Genomic DNA, 23,130 nt, shown 5'->3' on the forward strand with positions numbered 1-23,130 from the left:
AGACAGGTTTGACAATGTTACAACATTACCTAAGAAGACTCAGTGGCCCCTTTCTGTATCAAAAACAAAACAAAATATGAACTTTTCCAATTTCTTTTGTAGGCTTTTTTGTAATCTTCTTTCTTTCTAAATTGTTTCACATTACTCCCCCTCACTCACTCTATGTTTCAGTTGAATGTGTCCATTTTTTTTCATAGCATTTAATTTTTCTTCCTGTCCCCATGCTTTTGTACAAGCTATTTCTCATGGTTTCTAATCTCTCCCTCCTCAACTTCTTTATCCATAATCCATAAGCTAATCCTTCAAGGTTTAGCTTAAAGAGGCTTTTGCCTATTCTATGCTAGTTGCTATTATTCTTCTCTCCTTACATTGTCTAATATTAATAGCTAGTTTTTATTTAGTGTTTTATGACTTGCAAATAATTTAAAATAAAGATGATTTATGTAGTTCTTTATTGTTTGCAAACACTTTACACATACAATCTAATTTTATCTTTGTAATGACCCCATGAGATAGATGCTTTTATTGCCTTCATTTTACAGATAATGCAAATGAGGCTGGGAAATGTTAAATGACTTGCCAAGGGATACTCAGCTAGTGTTTGAGGTAGTATTTGAACTCAGGTCTTCCTTACAATAAGTGTAGTTCTTTACGTACCATAACATCTAGCTGTTATGAACTGTTTCTTTATTTTTAATTTAGTATTTTATTTTTCCCCAGTTACAATTTTTAACGATTTTTAACATTAGTTTTTAAAACTTTGCTTTCCCAATTCTCTCCCTTCCTCTCTACCACCCCCTCATTGAGAAAACAAACAATTTTATATAGGTTATACAGGTGTAGTCATGCGAAACATATGCATAATAGTCATGTTGTGTAAGAAAGCATGAAGAAAAATAAAGTTAAAAAAGCATGCTTCAATCTGTATTCAGACACCATCAATTCTTTTGAAAAATATTTATTTATTTTTAGTTTTCAACATTTGCTTCCACAAGATTTTGAGTTGCAAATTTTCCCCTCACCTCTTCCTTCCCCCCACCCCAAGACGGCATGCATTCTGATTACCCCTTTTCCCAATCTGTTCTCCCTTCTATCACCCCACCTTTCTCTTATCCCCTTCCCTTTCTATTTGCCTGTCAGGTAAGATAGATTTCTATACCCCATTGCCTGTGTATCGTATTTCCCAGTTACATGTAAAAATAAATTTTAACATTTGTTTTTAAAACTTTGAGTTCCAAATTCTCTCCCTTGCTCCCTCCCTTATCCACCCTCATCAAGAAGGCAATTAGATATAGATTATGCATGTGTAGTCATGCAAAACATATCCACAATAGTCATGTTGTGAAAGAAAACATAAAAAAAAAACAAGAAAAATAGAGAAAGTAAAAAAAAAAGTGTGCTTCAATCTGTACTCAGATGCCATCTGGGGATGGATAGCATTTCCCTGGGGGATGGATAGCATTTTTCATTATAAGTCCTTCAGAGCTGTCATGGATTGTTGTAATGCTGAGGATAGCTGAGTCATTCATAGCTGATCATCGTACAATATTGCTGTTACTTTATACAAGTCTTTTCCAGGTTTTCTGAGAGCATGTAGCTCATCATTTCTCATAGCACAAAAATATTCCATCATAATCACATATGACAGCTTGTTCAGCCATTCCCCAATTGGTGGGTATCCCTTCAATTTCCAATTCTTTGCCACCAGGAAAAGTTGCTACAAATATTTTTGTACATGTGGGTCATTTTCCTTTTTTTTTTTTTATCTCTTTGGGGATACAGGCCTAGTAGTGGTATTGCTAGGTCATAGGGTATGCACAGTTTTATAGCTCTTTTGGAATAGTTCCAAATTGCTCTCCAAAATGGTTAGATCAGTTCACAACTCCACTAACAGTGCATTAAAGACTTATTTTTCCCACATCCCCTCCAACATTTGTCATTTACTTTTTCTGTCCTATTAACCAAACTAATAGGTATGAGTTAGTACTTCAGCATTGTTTTATTTTGCATTTCTTCGATCAATAGTGAATTGGAGCATTTTTTTTTCATATGGCTATAAATAGCTTTGATTACTTAGTCTGAAAACTGATCATATCTTTGGTCATTTATCATTTGGGGAATGGTTCTTATTTTCATAAATTTGAATCAGTTTTCTAGATGTTTCAGAATTGAGACCTTTATCAGAGAAGCTTGCTTCAAATATTTTTTTCATAGTTACTATTGCTAACTGTATTTCCACCTGCCTTAACCCCACTATTTATTTTATCCTCTCTCTCCTTTCATTATATCCCTCCTCAAAAGTGTTTTACTTCTGACTACCCCCTCCCCCAATCTGCCCTCCCTTCTATCACACCCCCTTTCTAACATCCCCTTCCCTCCTAATTTCCTGTAGGGTAATATAGATTACTATACCCAACTGAGTGTGTATGTTATTCCTTCCTTGAGCCAATTCTGAAGAAAGGTTCCCTCACTCCTCCTCACATTTCCCCACTTCCACTCCACTGTAAGAACTTTTTCTTGACTCTTTTAGGAGAGATCATTTAGACCATTCTACCTCTCTCTTTCTCTTTCTCATAGTACATTCTTCTGTCACCCCTTAATTTTATTTTTTATATATCTTCCTTTCATATTCAACTCACATCTGTGCCCTCTATCTACATATATACTGCTTCTAACTACCTTATTTATGAGAAAGGCCCTGAGTTACAAATATCTTCCTGTGTAGGAATGTAAACAGTTTGAACGTATTAAGTCCCTTTCAATTTTCCTTTCCTGTTTACCTTTTTATGCTTCCCTGAACAGTGATGTAAAAATTGTTTCCCAGATTTCTGCTTCCCTTCTAATCTTAGTTACATTAGCTTGGTTTGTGCACAAACTTTGCAATTTAATGTAATCAAAACCATTCATTTTGCATTTCATAATGTTCTCTATCTCTAGTTTGGTCATAAATTCTCTCCTCCATAAATCTGACAAATGAACTATTCTTTGCTCTCCTAGTTTGCTTATAGTATCAGCCTTTATATCTAAATCATGTACCCATTTTGACTTTATCTTGGTATAGGGTGTAAGATGTTGGTCTATGCCCAGTTTCTGCCATACATTTTTCCAGTTTTCCCAACAGTTTTTCTAAAATAGTGATTTCTTATCCCAGAAGCTGGATTTATCCAGTAAATTAGTACAGTCATTGACTGTTATGTTTTACATGCCTAACCTATTCCACTGGTCCACAACTCTATTTCTTAGCCAGTACCAAGTTACTTTGATAATTGATGATTTATAATACAATTTAAGATCTGATGTGGCTAGGCCACCTTCCCTTCCATTTCTTTTCATTAACTCCCTTGATATTCTGGACCTTTTGTTCTTCCAGATAAATTTTGTTATAATTTTTTTTCTACTCTACAAAATAACTTTGGTAGTTTGGTATGGCACTGAATAAGTAAATTAATTTAAGTAAAATTGTCATTTTTTATTATATTAACTAGACCAACCCAAGAGCAACTGATATTTTTCAAATTATTTAGATCTGACTTTATTTGTGTGAGAAGTGTTTTGCAATTGTATTCATATAGTTACTAGGTTAGTTTTGGCAGGTAAATTCCCAAATATTTTATAATGCTTTAGGAACTTCAAATGGAATTTTTTTTTCTATCTTTTGCTGTTAGGCTGTATAAGTAATATATAGAAATGCTGATGATTTATGTGGGTTTATTTTATATTTTTCAACTTTGCCAAAGTTGTTTCTTATTTCAAGTAGATTTTTACTTGATTCTCTAATTGTAACATCATATCATCTGCAAAGAAACTAGCTTAGTTTCTCCTCTGCATATTCTAATTCCTTCAATTTCTTTTTCTTCTTTTATTGCTAAAGCAACATTTGTAGTACAATACTGAATAACAGTGGTGATGATGGACATCCTCGTTTCAACTCCAATCTTATTGGGAATACTTCTAGCTTCTCGCCATTACATATAATGTTTGGTGATGGTATTAGATAGATAATTTTATCATTTTAAGGAAGACTCCACTTATTCCTCAGCACTCTAGAGTTCTTAAATAGGAATGGGTGTTGTATTGGTCAAAAACTTTTTCTGCATCTATAGAGATAACCATATGATTCCTGTTAGTTTTGTAGTTGATATGTCAAATTATCCAGACAGTTTTATTATTATTGAACCATCCCTGCATTCCTGGTATAAATTCTACCTTGTCACAATGCATTATCCTCAAGATAACTTACTGTAGTCTTTTTGCTAACATTTTATTTGCAATTTTTGCATCAATATTCATTAGTGAAATTGGTATATAATTTTCTTTCTCTGTTTTGGCTCTTCCTGATTTAGTTATAAATTCCATATTTGCATCATAAAAAGAATTTGTAGGACTCCATCTATTTTCCCAAATAGTTTATATACTATTAGAATTAATTTTTCTTTAAATGTTTGATAGAATTCACTTGTAAATCCATCTGGTCCTTGAGATTTTTTTCTAGGCAGTTCATTGATGGCTTATTCAATTTCTTTTTCTGAAGTGGGGTTATTTCAGTATTTTATTTTGTCTTCTGTTAATTTGGAGAATTTATATTTTTGTAAATATTCATTCATTTCACTTAGACTGTCAAATTTATTGACATAAAGTTAGTCAAAATAGCTCCTAACTATTGTTTTAATTTCCTCTTCATTGGTGGTATTTTCACTCTTTTCATTTTTGATACTGGTAATTTGATTTTCTTCTTTCCATTTTTTAACTGAAATTAACAAAAGGTTTATCTATTTTACTGGGCTTTTTTCCTATAAAACCAGCTCTTAGTTTTATTTATTAGTTCAATAGTTTTCTTAATTTCAATTTTATTAATATCTCATTTGATTTTTACAATTTCTAATTTGGTATTTAATTTGGGGATTTTTAATTTGTTCTTTTTCTAGCTTTTTCCATTGCATGCCAAATTCACTGATTTCCTCTTTCTCTATTTCGTTCATGTAAGCATTGAGAGATATAACACTTCCCCAAAGAATCACTTTCACTGAATCCCTTAAGTTTTGCTATGTTGTGTCTTTATTGTCATTTTCTTGGATGAATCAATTGATTGTATCTATGATTTGTCATTTGCCCCACTCATTCTTTAAGGGGTAGATTATTTAGTTTCCAATTAATTTTAGTTAATCTTTCTATGGCTTTTTGTTACATGTAATTTATATTGCATCATTATCTGAAAAGGATGTATTTGATATTTCTTCCATCCTACATTAGATTGTGAGGTTTTTATGCCCTAATACATAGTCAATTTTTATGTGAGTGGTATGTACTGCAAAGAAAGAGGTATATTCCTTTCTATTTCCATTCAGTTTTCTCCAGAGGTCTACCATATCTAACTTTTCTGAAATTTTATTCACCCCCTTAAATTCTTTCTTGTTTATTTTGTGGTTAGATTTATCTAACTCAGAGAGGGGGAGGTTGAGGTCCCTCACTAGTAGAGTTTTGTCATGTATTTTTTTCATGTAACTGTCTTAACTTTTCCTCTAAGAATTTGAATACTATATCTCTTGGTGTATATATGTTTAGTAATGATATTAATTCATTGTCTATTGTACCTTTTGACAGGATGTAGTTTCCTTCATAATCTTTTTTAAATTAGATCAATTTTTGCTTTTGTTTTTTCTGAGATCAGGATTGCTACCCCTGTAGACTTATATGGTCTGATGCTGAGTAAGTGAGCAGAACCAGAGAACGTTGTACAAAGTAACAGATATATCGTGTGATGACTAATATTGATTGACTTAACTCTTCTCAGCAACACAAACATTTAAGACATCTCCAAAGCCCTCATGATGGAAAATGCTATTCACATCTGAAGAAAGAACTATGCAGTTTGAATGCAGATCCTCTTTCTGGTGGTTCCTCCTATTAGTTCTAATTCTTACTTACAACATCACTAATGTGAAAACATGTTTAATAGGAATGTATATGTATAGCCTATATCACATTGTGTACTGTCTTGGGGAGAGAGGTGGGGAGGGAGGAGGAGAAAAATTTAAAACTCAAAAGCTTATGTGATTGTTGATAATTAAAAATAAATTGATTTTAAAAAGATGATGCAGTTTATTTTTTTTTTTTACAATTCCTTTTGGCAATATAGTTAAGTGCCTGATTTTTAATTCAAAGCAGCCTATCATAGTATAAATATCTTTTTTAAATTAATCTATCCCTTTTCTATACCATTGAGCAAATTTTGAAAAAAAAAACCCTGAAAAAAAAGCCCTCAATACATAGCTGCCTCATTCAGAAAAACAAATTTCCCCACTGACCCTGTCAAAAAATGTATATCTCAGTCAGGAAATGAGTTTGTGTTTCATACTCATTCTTTCGAATAATTCGTTTATAATTTGGATGATCAGAGTTCTAAAATCTTTCAAAGTTGTTTTTATCTATTATCATTGCATAAACTGGTCTCCTGGTTCTGCTCACTTCATTCTATATCAGTTCATAAAAGTCTTCCCAGTTTCCAAGTATAAAGTTCATTATAGAAATACTCAACAATAATTAAGCAAGTATTATTCTCCCCATTTTATAGATGATAAAAATGAGGCTAGCAGAAGTTATTATTTTCCCAAGGGAGAAGAGCTGATAGACAAACTAGGATCTTCTAACTTCAAGTAATGAATTCTCTTTTTGTTATAATATATCACATGTTTGGGGACTGTGTCCTAAACCCTTCTATATTAGTTTGTAGAAATCATTTGAATTTCTAATTTTAACTTCAAACCTCTTTTGCAAAGATATTAGAATTTCATGTTCCAGGAAATCACAAACCTCTCTTGCCCATGTAAATTTCACTTTCAGCCTACAACATCTTTGCAACATACTTTTAAAGTTTTATTTTTTCTCTCAGGATCACAGAGAGGTGGAAGGTATCTATGAAGCCAAATAGTTCAACATGTTCATTTTATGAATGAGGAAATTGAGATGCACAGAATTTTGACTTTCCTAAATTCACATAGGTTACAAATAGCAGATAAGAAGCCAGGTCCTCTGATTACGTATTAAACTTCCTTTCATCTGAACCATGTTGCATCTTTTCTCCAGCTGGCTTGGGTATTTACTATATATGATTGATGGCCAATACTGAGTACACTCATACCCAACATTAGGCCACCCATATAAGCATCAAGTGCTTTCCAAAGGGTTAATGTGGTTTATAATTGCTCTCAGCTGGTCATTCAGTTCCCCTGGACAGGTGGAGCTTTCCAAAGGGCCAACATATCCATCTGCCTTTGTAGCTTTATTAGGATTCTTAAGTTTGAGAGCTCATGGATTTTATGGAAAATGACTGAATGTTCTCTAAAAGAAAATAGATCCTAAGAGCACAACAAAAACAGACAGACACTGATGCAACTTAATGCATGGATAACTTGCAGATGGACATTTTAGCTGAGATGAAAAATGTTGCTCCTGGTAAGAAAACTAAACATAACGGATTATTTCAAGATACCATATATACACTGTCCTGAAGACAGGAAAAGATGTAGGCAATTTCTTTCTCCCTCCTTACATCCCTCCCTCTTCAACTTTCCTTTTCCTTCCTTCCTTCCTTCCTTCCTTCCTTCCTTCCTTCCTTCCTTCCTTCCTTCCTTCCTTCCTTCCTTCCTTCTTCCTTCCTTCCTTCTTCCTTCCTTCCTTCCTTCCTTCCTTCCTTCCTTCCTTCCTTCCTTCCTTCCTTCCTTCCTTCCTTCCTTCCTTCCTTCCTTCTTCCTTCCTTCCTTTTTGTATCCTTTCTCCCTTCCTTCTTTCTCTAATTATACAGCTGCCCCTTGTTCAAGCCATCATCACTTTTCACCTGGACAATTGAAATACGCACCATCATCATCTCACTGCTTCAAGTTTATCTCTTCTCAATGCAAACTCTACATAGATATCAAGATGTTTTTAAGTACAGCACATATGTGATTACATCACTTTCCAATTCAATAATTTCCAGTGGATTTCTGTGGACTCTAGGATGATTTTTTTTCTTCATTTCATCCCTATTTAATGTCTTTCTTGTAAAAGGTTTTACATATATCATTTATAAAGAAGTAAATACACATATTGGCTATATGTCCCCATTAAAAAAAATTAAAAACCTGAAATAGCTTAATAATTGAATCAATCAAGAAATGCTAAAAGATACAATGTAAGCTTCTCATTTTAACTTTTAAAGCCCTTCAAAATCTGGCCCCCACTTTGCTTTCAGAGTTATTTTATACTGTTTGCCAACACGAAGTCTGTGTCCCATTCCTATTTTCTGAACTCAAAATTCCACCTCCCATCTTAGGTCCTTTCCACAGGCGGTTCCCCCATGCCTGTACTGTATTTTTAAAACTGACGGTATATTCATTGAAAACATCCATTGGTTATAAACAGGCTAATCAATATAAATGATATCTAAGACTAATCCATAAATTTTTAATAAAAATATGGTGCCATAATTTTTTTTAGGCAATTGGGGTTAAGTGACTTGCCCAGGGTCACACAGCTAATAAATGTCAAGTGTTTAGTCTGAGGCCAGATTTGAACTCAGGTGTTCCTGACTACAGGGCTGGTGCTCTATCCACTGTGCCACCTAGCTGCCTCTGATATCATTTTTTGCATGGTTGTGAGCTATGGAACACTGCAGTCTATGGATATGCCAGCAGGTAACAAGAGCTGGAGAGCGTTCAAGTAGGAATTTATATAGGAAAGATACTATTGCTAGGGCGTTCAAGACGTATTTAATTAAAAAGAAGTCTGTTTCTCACCTGGCTACACACCTTTGGATTTTTCCACCATTTCCCCAGGAACCTCATCCTGCAAAATACAATCAGTCTCTCACACTTCATCAGCACCCTTAGCCAGAAGGTTAAGGTATCTTATCCAACACATCCTTTCACATTACTTATTCTGTGTTGTTTTCCTCACTTTCCTTTGGATTGTAAGTTTCTTAAGGGCAGGGACTTTAGTTTTTCTTATTTTTATCTCCAGCAGTTAGCACAGTGCCTGATACATAGTCAGCATTTAATAATTGCTTATTGATTGACTGGCTGATGGCTACCACCTCCTCATTAATTACAGTTACTGAAGATCTACAAAAGAAAGTTGTCAGGGGTAGCAAGGTGGTGCAGTGGATAGAGCACCAGCCTGGGAGTCAGGAGGACCTGACTTCAAATCCAGCCTCCAACACTAGCTGTGTGAGCCTGAACAAGTCACTTAACCCCAATTGCCTCACAAAAAAAGGAAGAAAATTGTCATCACCAAAATCCTTGGTGTTGTAAAAAGGTTCAACATCCATTATTAATAATGTCTTATTAATAGGAAATGACACTTAAGAAAATGCATGGGGAGGTGGGGCCAAGATGGTAGAGAAGAGACAGCAACTGACTTGAGCCCTCTCCAAAACTCCTCTGAACACCTTTAAATAATGCCCTAAAACAATTCCTGGAGCGGCCAAACACACAAAAGCACCTGGTGAAATAAACGTCTAGCCAAAGACAACTTAGAAGGTCAGCGAGAAAGGTCTGTCACAAGGGCTTCTGCTTCTAGGAGCCAAGATGGCAGAGTAAAAAGGTAGTTGCCCCTACTCTCTCCTATCAACCTCTGCAAACCCAGAAAATATCACCCCAGAAAAAAGCCCTGGAACAACCAAACTAGAAGAAAGATGGGGAGCAGTAGCGCAGCAGCCCAGCAAATGAGTCTCCCAGTGCCTCAGCAAAAATACGGGAAGCAGCACTACAAAGGGCCCCAGGTGGAGAAGCACCCAGCAGCATTCATCTGAAAGGAGGTGAAGAAAACAACCTAAAGTCTTCCTAAAGCCCAGCCTTGCTGGTTCCAGCCCAACACCAGGTAGCTGTCAGCCCTGCAGCCTCCAATTGTGAACCTGAAGCCCAGGTGGTAGAGCAGGCAAACACCAACACCTGGACTTCCAAGTGTCTCAGTGAGGGCAGGGGGAACCTGTGGAAACTAGCTCAAAAACCACCAGGTGCCTCGGCACTCTACCACAAAGGAATCTCCCAGTGCATTAGCAGAAACTAGGGAGGCAACACTACAAGGGGCCCCAGGCAGATAAACACCCTGCAGCACCCATCTAAAAGGAGCTGAAGAAAGCTAAAGGAAAGGAAAAGCAGGCAACCTAGAATTGCCTGAAAGTTCCAGCCTTGCTGATTCCAGCCCAACACAGGTAAGCTGCCAGAAACCTACAGCCTCCAATTGCCAACATAAGAGGCCCCAGCACATAAAGCCAGTGACAAAGACCTAGGCTCCTAACACAAGAAGCTTGGGTCAGTGCCCTCTGTTCTCCAGCAGGAGAGCTCAATCTCTTTAAAGGCCAGGGAATAAAGAAACACCATGAGTAAAAAGAAACGTACCATAGATTCATATTATGAGAAGAGTGAAGATCAAGACAGAAATTCTGAAGAGGACAACATTGTCAACAAACCCACATCTGCAACAAAAAAGGGAATATGAACTGGTCTGAAGCCCAAAAAGCCTTCTTAGAAGAGCTCAAGAAGGATTTTAATAGTCAAATGAGAGAGGTAGAAGAGTCCTTCAAAAATACAATTGGCCAATTGGAAAAAAAATACACTGAAGAAAACAAGTCCCTAAAAAACACAATTGGCCAATTGAAGAAGGAAGTACAAAAACTAACAGAAGAAAACAATCTGTTAAAAACTAGAATTGGACAAATGGAAACTAATGTCTCTATGAGAGAGCAAGAATCAGTCAAACAGAAACAAAAAAATGAAAAAAATAGATGAAATAAAATACCTCATCAGTAAAACGACCTGGAAAATCGATCAGGAGAGACAATTTAAAAATTATTGGACTACCTGAAAATCATGATGAAAAAAAAGCCTGGACAGTATCTTTCAGGAAATCATAAAGGAAAACTGCCCGAAGTCCTAGAACCAGAAGGGAAAATAACCATAGAAAGAATCCACTTCACCACCTGAAAGAGATCCCAAATTGACAATGCCAAGGAATATAATAGCAAAATTCCAAAATTACCAGATGAAAGAGAAGGTGCTGCAAGCAGCCAGAAAGAAACAATTTAAATATCATGGAACCACAGTCAGGATTACACAGGACCTTGCAGCTTCTACATTAAAAGAGCAGGGCATGGAACATGATATTCCATAAGGCAAAGGAGCTTGGAATGCAGCCAAGGATCAATTACCCAGCAAAAATGAGCATCATTTTTCAAGGAGGAGATGGATATTCAATGAAATAGGAGACTTCCAAACTTTCCTGATAAAAAGACCAGAGCTCAACAAAAAATTTGATCTTCAAGTACAGGACTCAAGAAGGACTAAAAAGGTAAATGGGACAGAAAGATACAATATGTTAATAAGGGGGCTGTTTAAACCCTACAAGGGAATATGACACTTGCAACTCTTGAGAACTGTATTGTTATTACACCATGTTAAAGGAGTATACATAAAGAGGGTGGATATTAGTTGACTTTGATGTAATGATAAAAAAAAATCTAATCAAGTGGGTTAAATGGATCCAAATAAGTGGATCAATCTGATCTTAGAAAATGTACTGAGAAAGGAGGAGGCAGACAAGGGTAAATTACATTACAGGAAAAGACACAAAATCCTATTACAGCAGAGGGAAAGAAGGGAGGGGGGCATTGTTTGAACCTTACTCTCATCAGATTTGGCTCAAGAAGGGCATAATATAATCAGTTAGGTATAGAAATCTAACTTGCCCTATAGGCAGTAGGAGGGAAAAGGGGAAAGAAAGGGGGGGGGAAGAAGGGAGGGAAGAAGCAGTAAGAGTAAAGGGGAAGAAAAGGGAAAGGGATAATAAAAGGGAGGAGGGACTGAAGGAGGCGTGGTCAAAAGCAAAACACTAGTGAAGGGGGAAAAGGAAAAAGGAGAAAGAAAAGCATAAATGGGGGAAAAGGATGGAGAAAAAGACACAGATAGTAATCATAACTGTGAATGTGAATGGGATGAACTCTCCCATAAAACGGAAATGGATTGCAGAATGGATTAAAAACCATAATCCTACAATATGTTGTTTACAGGAAACACATTTGAAAAAGAGTGACACATACAGGGTAAAGGTAAAAGGCTGGAGCAGAATATATTATGCATCAGCTGAAGTAAAAAAAGCAGGGGTAGCAATCCTGATCTCAGACAAAGCAAAAGCAAAAATAGATCTAATCAAAAGAGATAAGGAAGGAAACTACATCCTGCTAAAAGGCACCATAGACAATGAAGTAATATCATTACTAAACATATATGCACCAAATGGTATAGCATCCAGATTCTTAGAGGAGAAGTTCAGGGAGTTACAGGAAGAAATAGACAGCAAAACTATACTAGTGGGGGACCTGAACCTCCCCCTTCTGTTAGATAAGTCTAACCACAAAATAAACAAGAAAGAAGTTAAGGAGGTGAATAGAATATTAGAAAAGTTAGGTATGATAGACCTCTGGAGAAAACTGAATGGGCATAGAAAGGAATATACTTTTTTCTCACAGTACATGGCACATACACAAAAATTGACCATGTACTAGGGCATAAAAACCTCACAATCCAATGCAGAAAGGCAGAAATATTAAATGCATCCTTTTCAGATCATGATGCAATAAATATTATATGTAATAAAGGGCCATGGAAAGATAGACTAAAAAATAATTGGAAATTAAATAATCTAATCATAAAAAATGATTGGGTCAAACAACAAATCATAGAAACAATCAATAATTTCATTCAAGAGAATGACAATAATGAGACAACATACCAAAACTTATGGGATGCAGCAAAGCAGTTCTTAGGGGAAGTTTTATATCTCTAAATGCTTACATAAATAAAATAGAAAAAGAGGAGATTAATGAATTGGGCATACAACTAAAAAAACTAGAAAAAGAACAAATTAAAAATCCTCAACTAAACACCAAATTAGAAATATTGAAAACCAAAGGAAAAATTAATAAAATTGAAATTAAGAAAACTATTGAACTAATAAATAAAACTAAGAGCTGGTTTTATGAAAAAACAATAAAATAGATAAACCTTTGGTTAATTTAATTAAAAAAAGAAAGAAGAAAACCAAATTACTAGTATCAAGAATGAAAAGGGTGAAGCTACCACCAAGGAAGAGGAAATTAAAACAATAATTAGGAATTATTTTGCCCAACTATATGCCAACAAATTTGACAATCTTAGTGAAATGGATACATATTTACAAAAATATAAATTGCCCAGATTAACCGAAGAGGAAGTAAAATACTTAAATAACCCCATCTCAGAAAAAGAAATTGAACAAGCCATTGATGAACTCCCTAGGAAAAAATCTCCAGGGCCAGATGGATTTACATGCGAATTCTATCAAACATTTAAAGAACAATTAATTCCAATACTATATAGACTATTTGGGAAAATAGGTGAAGAAGGAGTCTTACCAAATTCTTTTTATGATACAAATATGGTGTTGATACCTAAACCAGGAAGAGTCAAAATAAAGAGAGAAAATTATAGACCAATTTCTCTAATGAATATAGATGCAAAAATTTTAAACAAAATACTAGCAAATAGATTGCAGCAACTTATCACAAGAATAATACACTATGACCAGGTAGGATTTATACCAGGAATGCAGGGTTGGTTCAATATTAGGAAAACTATCAGCATCATTGAGCATATCAACACCAAAACCAACAGAAACCACATGATCATCTCAATAGATGCAGAAAAAGCTTTTGATAAAATACAACACCCATTCCTATTAAAAACACTAGAAAGCATAGGTATAAATGGAGTCTTCCTTAAAATAATAAATAGCATTATCTAAAACCTTCAGCAAGCATTATATGTAATGGGGACAGGCTAGAAGCATTTCCAATAAGATCGGGGTGAAACAAGGATGTCCATTATCACCACTGTTATTCAATATTGTATTGGAAACCTGAGCTTTAGCAATAAGAGAAGAAAAAGAAATTGAAGGCATTAGAATAGGCAAAGAAGAAACAAAGCTATCACTCTTTGCAGATGACATGATGATATACTTAGAGAATCCTAGAGAATCAAGTAAAAAACTACTTGAAATAATAAACAACTTTAACAAAGTTGCAGGCTATAAAATAAACCCACATAAATCATCAGCATTTCTATATATTGCCAACAAAGCCCAACAGCAAGAGATAGAAAGAGAAATCCCATTTAAACTTACTGTAGACATTATAAAATATTTAGGAGTCTACCTCCCAAACAAACCCAGGAACTCTATGAACACAATTACAAAACACTTTTCACACAAATAAAATCAGATCTAAATAATTGGAAAAACATCAGTTGCTCATGGGTAGGCCGAGCTAATATAATAAAAATGACAATCCTACCTAAGCTAATTTACTTATTCAGTGCCATAAATCAAACTACCAAAAATTATTTTATAGAGTTAGAAAAAATAATAACAAGATTCATTTGGAAAAACAAAAGGTCCAGAATATCAAAGGAACTAATGAAAAGAAATGCAGGGGAAGGTGGCCTAGCAATTCCAGATCTTAAATTGTATTATAAAGCAGCAATCATCAAAACTGCTTGGTACTGGCTAAGAAATAGGGAGGTGGATCAGTGGAATAGGTTAAATATGCAAGACACAGTAGTCAATGACTATAGTAATCTATTATTTGATAAACGCAAAGACCCCAGCTTCTGGGATAAGAACCCACTCTTTGAAAAAAACTGCTGGGAAAACTGGAAAAGAGTATGGCAGAAACTAGGCATAGACCCAAATCTCACACCATATACCAAAATAAAGTCAAAATGGGTTCATGACTTAGATATAAAGGCTGATACCATAAGTAAACTGGGAGAACAAGGAATAGTTTACCTATCAGATCTATGGAGAACAGAAGAATTCATGACCAAACAGGAGATAGAGAACATTATGAAAAGCAAAATGGATAATTTTGATTACATTAAATTGAAAAGTTTTTGCACAAACAAAGCCAATGCAACTAAGATTAGAAGGAAGGTAGAAAATTGGGAAAGAATTTTTACAACCAGTCTCTCTGATAAAGGCCTCATTTCTAAAATATATAGAGAATTAAGACAAATTTATAAGAACACAAGCCATTCCCCAATTGATAAATGGTCAAAGGATATGAACAGACAGTTCTCAGATGAAAAATTAAAGCCATCTATAGTCATATGAAAAAATGCTCTAAATCATTATTGATTAGAGAAATGCAAATCAAAACAACTCTGAGGTACCACATCACACCTATCAGATTGGCCAACATGACAAAACAGGAAAATGATAAATGTTGGAGAAGATGTGGGAAAATTGGAACACTAATACATTGTTGGTGGAGTTGTGAAATGATCCAACCATTTTGGAGAACAATTTGGAACTATGCCCAAAGGGCTACAAAAATGTGCATACCCTTTGATCCAGCAATAGCACTTCTAGGGCTATATCCCAAAGAGATCAAACAAATGGGAAAAGGACCCACATGTACAAAAATATTCATAGCAGCTCTTTTTGTGGTGGCAAAGAATTGGAAATTGAGAGGATGCCCATCAATTGGGGAATGGCTGAGCAAGTTGTGGTATATGAATGTAATGGAATACTATTGTGCTATAAGAAATGATGAACAGGCTGACTTCAGAAAAACCTGGAAAGACTTATATGGTCTGATGCTGAGTGAAGTGAGCAGAACCAAGAGGACTTTGTACACAATAACAGCCATGTTATGCATGACTAATATTGTTAAACTGAACCCTTCTCAGCATTACAAGGATCTAAGACATCTCCAGAGGCCTCGGATGGAAAATGCTGTCCCATCCAAAGAAAGAACTATGGAAGTCGAATCGCTATCACTTATTTTTACCTTCTGTTGAGTTTTGTTTCATCTTTCTGATGGTTCCTCCTATTGGTTTTAATTTTTACTTACAACTTCACTAATGTGAAAATATGTTTAATAGGAATGTAAATGTAAAGCCTATATCAGATTGTGCCTCTTGGGGAGGGTGGTGGGGAGGAAGGGGAGAAAAATTTTCAACTCAAAAGCATATGGAAGTGATTGTTGATAAATCAAAAAAATTAAATAAAATTTTAGAAAAAAGGAAAAGAAAATTTAAAAAAAAGCTGTTAGCAGAAAACTAGTACAGAGAAACATAGCATTGTAAGGACAGGATTTTCGCAGCAGTCGGTCATATTCCTTGTATTTTTCTCTTGCAATATGTAAAGAGTGGAAGGATATCCCCAACGTACTCTAAGCAATTCGGTCCAGGCAGTACACGCCTATACAGAACCAGCGTTGTATACTTGAGATTTTCTCTACACTTGCTAACATTCCTCATACTCTTTCTTTTGCATTTTGTAGAGACAGTGAAACTTAATGCTGGGCATAGAAGAGCTGCGAGATAACTCTTCGTTTGAAAGACAAAAGGGGAAGTGTAACTCCAACGTTTTGTAAGCAATGAGGTCTGCGGAGGACACTACTATATAGAAACACCGCTGTCAGGATGAGTTTTTCTCAGCAGTTGCTAACATTCCTCGGACTCCTTTTGCAGTTTGCGAAGACATTGAAGCTTAAGACAGGAGAGAAAACACCTAAAAGATATGTCTTTGTTGAAAAGAGATATGTTGAGGTTTAAGTCCAACGTTCTCTAAGCAATGAGGTCTGAGCAGAACACTGGTATACAGAAACATGGTTTTAAGGGTGAGAGTTTCTCAGCAGTTGCTAACATTCCTCGGAGTCTTTCTTTTACTGTTTGTAAAGACAGTGAAGCTTAATATAGGGGATAGAAGCGCTAAAAATTATCTCTTGCTTTTAAATATAAAAGAGAAAGATTCACTGCAACGTTCTCTAAGCAATGAGATCTGAGCCTAGCGGTAGCATACAGAAACACTGTTGTAAGAAGGCAATATTTTTCTCAGCACTTGCTAACATTCCCCGTATTCATTCTCTTGCGGATAGTAAAGATAGTGAAGCTTAACGCAGGACATAGAAGAGCTCAAAGACATCTCTTTGTTTGAAAGAGAAAAGTGGAAGTATAACTCCAAACTTCTGTAAGCAATGAGGTGTGAGCACAACACCAGTATATAGAAATATCGTTAAAAGGATGAGAGTTGTCTCAGCAGTTGCTAATGTTCCCCGTATTTCTTCTCTTGCAGTATGTAAAGAGAGGGAAATGCAATGTAGGAGATAGAACAGCGAAAAGATATCTCCTGATATGAAAGACAAAAGCGAAAGTTTAACTACATCGTTCTCTAAGCCATGAGGTCTGAGCAGAACACTGCTAAACCGAAACAGCGTTATACGGATGAGATTTTCTAAGCAGTTGCTAACATTCCTCGTATTCTTTCTCTTGCAGTATGTAAAGACAGGGAACCTTAACGCAGGACATCCAACAGCTAAAAGATATCTCTTTGTTTGAAAGAGAAAAGTGGAAGGCTATCTCCAACGTTCTCTAAGCAATTCGGTCCAGGCAGGACACGACTATACAGAACCAGCGTTGTATGGTTGAGATATTCTGAGCACCTGATAACTTATCTCGTATTCTTTCTTTCGCAGTTTATAAAGACAGGGAAGCTTAACGCAGGACATCCAACAGCTCAAAGATTTCTCTTTGTTTGAAAGAGAAAAGTGGAAGGATAACTCCGACGTTCTCTAAGCAATTCGGTCCTGGCAGTACAGGAGTATACAGAACCAGCGTTGTAAGGTTGAGAGTTACTCATCATTTGCTAACATTCCTCGTGTTCTTTTTTTGCTGTTTGTAAAGACAGGGAAGCTTGACGCCGGACAATCGACAGCTGAAAGATATCTCTTTGTTTGAAAGAGAAAAGTGGAAGGATAACTCCAATGTTCTCTAACCAATTCGGTCCGGGCAGAACCCTGGTATACAGAGCACGCGTTGTAAGGCTGAGATTTTCTCAGCACTTGCTAACATTCCTCGAATTCTTTCTTTTGCAGTTTGTAAAGACAGTGAAGCCTAACGCAGGACATCCAACAGCTAAAAGATATCTCCTTGTTTCGAGGAGAAAAGTGGAAGGATAACTTCAACGTTCTCTAAGCAATTCGTTCCAGGCAGTACGCGACTATACAGAACCAGCATTGGATGGTTTAGATTTTCTCAGCACTTACTAACGTTCCTCTTCTTCTTCCTTTTGCAGTTTGTAAAGACAGGGAATCTCAACTCAGGCCATCCAAAATCTTAAAGTTATCTCTTTGCTTGGAAGAGAAAAGTGGAAGGATAACTCCAACGTTCTCCAAGCAATTCGTTCCAGGCAGTACACTACTATACAGAAACAGCGTTGTATGGTGCAGATTTTCTCAGCACTTTCTAACATTCCTGGTATTCTTTCTTTCGGAGTTTGTAAACACAGGGAAGCTTAAGGGAGGACATCCAACAGCTAAAAGACATCTCTTTGTTTGAAAGAGAAAAGTAGAAGGATAACTCCAACGTTCTCTAAGCCATGAGGTCTGAGCAGAACACTGGTAAACCGAAACAGATTTATAAGGATGAGATTTTCTAAGCAGTTGCTAACATTCCCCGTATTCTTCCTTTTGTAGTTTGTAAAGACAGGGAAGGTTAACGTAGGCCATCCAACAGCTAAAAGATATCTCTTTGTTTCAATGTGAAAAGTGGAAAGGTAACTCCAACGCTCTCCGAGCAATTCAGTGCAGGCAGTACACGATTATACAGAACCAGCATTGTATGGTTGAGATTTTCTCAGCACTTGCTAATATTCCTCGTATTCTTCCGTTTGTAGTTTGTAAAGACAGGGAAGGTTAACGTAGGCCATCCAACAGCTAAAAGATATCTCTTTGTTTCAAAGTGAAAAGTGGAAAGGTAACTCCAACGCGCTCTAAGCAATTCGGTCCAGGCAGTACACGCCTAAAGAGAACCAGCGTTGTATGGTTGAGATTTTCTCAACACTTCCTAACATTTCTCGTATTCTTTCTTTGGCAGTTTGTAAATACAGGGAAGCTTAACGCAGATCCTTCAACAACTAAAATATATCTCCTTGTTTCAAGGGGAAAAGTGGAAGGATAACTCCAACGTTCTCCAAGCAATTCAGTCCGGGTACAACCTTGTTATACAGAACCTGCGTTGTAAGGTCGAGATTTTGTCAGTACTAGCTGACATTCCTCCTATTCTTTCTTTTGCAGTTTGTAAAGACAAGGAAGCTTGATGTAGGCCACCCAAAAGCTAAAAGTTATCTCTTTGTTTCAAACAGGAAAGTGGAAGGGTAACTCCAACGTTCTCTAAGCAATTCGGTCCGGGTAGAACCCTGGTATACAGAACCAGCGTTGTAAGGTTGAGATTTTCTCAGCACTTGCTAACATTCCTCGTAGTATTTGTTTTGTGGTTTGTAAAGGCAGGGAAGCTTAACGTAGGCCACGCAACAGCTAAAAGATATCTGTTTGTTTCAAAGTGAAAAGTGGAAGGGTAACTCCAACGTTCTCTAAGCAATTCGGTCCAGGCAGTACCTGCCTATACAGAATCAGCGTTGTATGGTTGAGATTTTCTCAGCACTTGCTAACATTCCTAGTATTCTTTGTTTTGCTGTTTGTAAAGTCAGGGAAGCTTAAAGCAGGAAATCCAACAGCTAAAAGACATCTCTTTGTTTGAAAGAGGAAAGTGTTAGGATAACTCCTACGTTCTTTAAGCAATTCGGTCCAGGCAGTACACGACTATACAGAACCAACGTTGGATGGTTGAGATTTTCTCAGCACTTGCTAACATTCCTCGAATTCTTTCTTTTGCAGTGTATAAAGACAGGGAAGTCTAACGCAGGCCATCCAACAGCTAAAAGATATCTCTTTGTTTCAAAGAGAAAAGTGGAAGGATAACTGCAACGTTGTCTAAGCAATTAGGTCCGGGAAGAACACTAGTATAGAGAACCCGCTTTCTAAGGTTGAGATTGTCTCAGCACTTGCTGACATTCCTAGTATTCTTTCCTTTGCTGTTTGTAAAGACCGGCAAGCTTAACTCAGGCCATCCAACAGTTAAAACATATCTCTTTGTTTGAAAGAGAAAAGTGGAAGGATAACTCCAACGTTCTCAAAGCACTTCGTTCCTGGCAGAACCCTGGTGTATAAAATCAGCGTTGTATGGTTGAGATTTTCTCATCACTTGCTAACATTCCTCGTATTCTTTCTTTTGCAGTTTGTAAAGACAGGGAAGCTTAACACAGGCCATCCAACAGCTAAAAGATACCTCTTTCTTTGAAAGAGAAAAGTGGAAGGATAACTCAAACGTTCTCTAAGCAATTCGATCCAGGCAGTACACGACTACACAGAACCAGCGTTGTATGGTTGAGATTTTCTCATCACTTGCTAACATTCCTCGTATTCTTTCTTTTGCAGCTTGTAAAGACAGTGAAACCTAACGCAGGCCATCCAACAGCTAAAAGATATCTCTTTGCTTGAAAGAGAAAAGTGGAAGGAAAATTTCAACGTTGTTTAAGTAATTCGGTCCAGGCAGTACACGGGTACACAGAACAAGCGTTGTATGGTTGAGATTTTCTCAGCACTTGGTAACATTCCCCGTATTCTTTCTTTTGTAGTTTTAAAGACAGGGAAGCTTAACGCAGGCCATCCAACAGCTGAAAGAAATCTCTTTGTTTGAAAGAGAAAAGTGGAAGGATAACTCAAACGTTTTCTAAGCCATTCGGTCCAGGCAGTACTCGAGTATACAGAAGCAGCGTTGTATGGTTGAGGTTTTCTCAGCTCTTGCTAACATTCCTCGTATTCTTTCTTTTGCAGTTTGTAAAGACAGGGAAGCTTAACGCAGGCCATCCAACAACTAAAAGATACCTCTTTCTTGAAAGAGAAAAGTGGAAGGATAACTCCAACGTTCTCTAAGCAATTCGATCCAGGCAGTACACGACTACACAGAACCAGCGTTGTATGGTTGAGATTTTCTCAGCACTTCCTAACATTCCTCGTATTCTTTCTTTTGCAGCTTGTAAAGACAGTGAAGCATAACACAGGCCATCCAACAGCTAAAAGATATCTCTTTGCTTGAAAGAGAAAAGTGGAAGGAAAATTTCCACGTTCTTTAAGTAATTCGGTCCAGGCAGTACTCGAGTATACAGAAGCAGCGTTGTATGGTTGAGGTTTTCTCAGCTCTTGCTAACATTCCTCGTATGCTTTCTTTTGCAGTTTGTAAAGACAGGGAAGCTTAACGCAGGCCATCCAACAACTAAAAGATACCTCTTTCTTTGAAAGAGAAAAGTGGAAGGATAACTCAAACGTTCTCTAAGCAATTCGATCCAGGCAGTACACGACTACACAGAACCAGCGTTGTGTGGTTGAGATTTTCTAACCACTTCCTAACATTCCTCGTATTCTTTCTTTTGCAGTTTGTAAAGAGAGGGAACCTTGACGGAGCACATCCAAGAGGTAAAAGATATCTCTTTGTTTCAAAGAGAAAAGTGGAAGGATAACTCCAACGTTCTGTAAGCAATTCGGTGCAGGCAGTACACGGCTATACAGAACCAACGTTGTATGGTTGAGATTTTCTCAGCACTTGCTAACATTCCTCGTATTCTTTGTTTTGAAGTTTGTAAAGACAGGGAACCTTAACGCAGGCCATCTAACAGCTAAAAGATACCTCTTTCTTTGAAAGAGAAAAGTGGAAGGATAACTCAAACGTTCTCTAAGCAATTCGATCCAGGCAGTACAACGACTACACAGAACCAGCGTTTATGTGTTGAGATTTTCTCAGCACTTCCTAACATTCCTCGTATTCTTTCTTTTGCAGCTTGTAAAGACAGTGAAGCCTAACGCAGGCCATCCAACAGCTAAAAGATGTCTCTTTGCTTGAAAGAGAAAAGTGGAAGGAAAATTTCAACGTTCTTTAAGTAATTCGGTCCAGGCAGTACACGGGTATACAGAACAAGCGTTGTATGGTTGAGATTTTCTCAGCACTTGGTAACATTCCCCGTATTCTTTCTTTTGTAGTTTTTAAAGGCAGGGAAGCTTAACGCAGGCCATCCAACAGCTGAAAGAAATCTCTGTTTGAAAGAGAAAAGTGGAAGGATAACTCCAAAGTTTTCTAAGCAATTCCTTCGTGGCAGAACCCTGGTGTACAGAATCAGCGTTGTATGGTTGAGATTTTCTAACCACTTCCTAACATTCCTCGTATTCTTTCTTTTGCAGTTTGTAATGAGAGGGAACCTTGACGCAGCACATCCAAGAGGTAAAAGATATCTCTTTGTTTCAAAGAGAAAAGTGGAAGGATAACTGCAACGTTCTGTAAGCACTTCGGTGCAGGCAGTACATGACTATAGAAAACCAGCGTTGTATGGTTGAGATTTTCTAATCTCTTGCTAACATTCCTCTAATTCTTTCTTTTGAAGTTTGTGAAGACAGGGAAGCTTAACGCAGGCCATCCAACAGCTAAAAGATATCTCTTTGCTTCGAAGAGAAAAGTGGAAGGAAAACTCCAACGTTCTCTAAGCAATTCGGTCCAGGCATTACACGGGTGTACAGAACCAGCGTCGTATCGTTGAGATTTTCTCAACACTTGCTAACATTCCCCGTATTCTTTCTTTTGCCGTTTGTAAAGACAGGAAAGCTTGACGCAGGCAATCGAACAGCTACACGATATCTCTTTCTTTGAAAGAGAAAAGTGGAAGAAAACACCAACGTTCTCTAAGCAATTCGGTCGAGGCAGTACACGACTCTACAGAACCAGCGTTGTATGGTTGAGATTTTCTAAGCACTTGCGGGCATTCCTCGTATTCTTCCTTTGCAGTTTGTAAAGACAGGGAAGCTTAACGCAGGACATCCAAGAGGTAAAATATATCTCTTCGATTAAAAGAGAAAAGTGGAAGGATAACTCCAACGTTCTCTAAGAAATACGGTCCAGACAGTACAGGGGTGTACCGAACGAGCGTTGTATGGTTGAGATATTCTCAGCACTTCCTAACATTTCTCGTATTCTTTCTTTTGCAGTTTGTCAAGACAGGGAAGCTTAACGCACTCCATCCAACAGCTAAAAGATATCTCTTTCTTTCAAAGAGAAAAGGGGAAGGATAACTATAAAGTTCTCTAAGCAATTCGGTCCAGGCAATACACGAGTATAGAGAACCAGACTTGTATGATTGAGATTTTCTAAGCTCTTGCTAACATTCCTCGTATTC

The sequence above is a fragment of the Phascolarctos cinereus genome, unplaced genomic scaffold, assembly GCF_003287225.1.
Source record: "Phascolarctos cinereus isolate Bilbo 61053 unplaced genomic scaffold, phaCin_HiC Scaffold_2;HRSCAF=192, whole genome shotgun sequence".
Classification (NCBI taxonomy): domain Eukaryota; kingdom Metazoa; phylum Chordata; class Mammalia; order Diprotodontia; family Phascolarctidae; genus Phascolarctos; species Phascolarctos cinereus.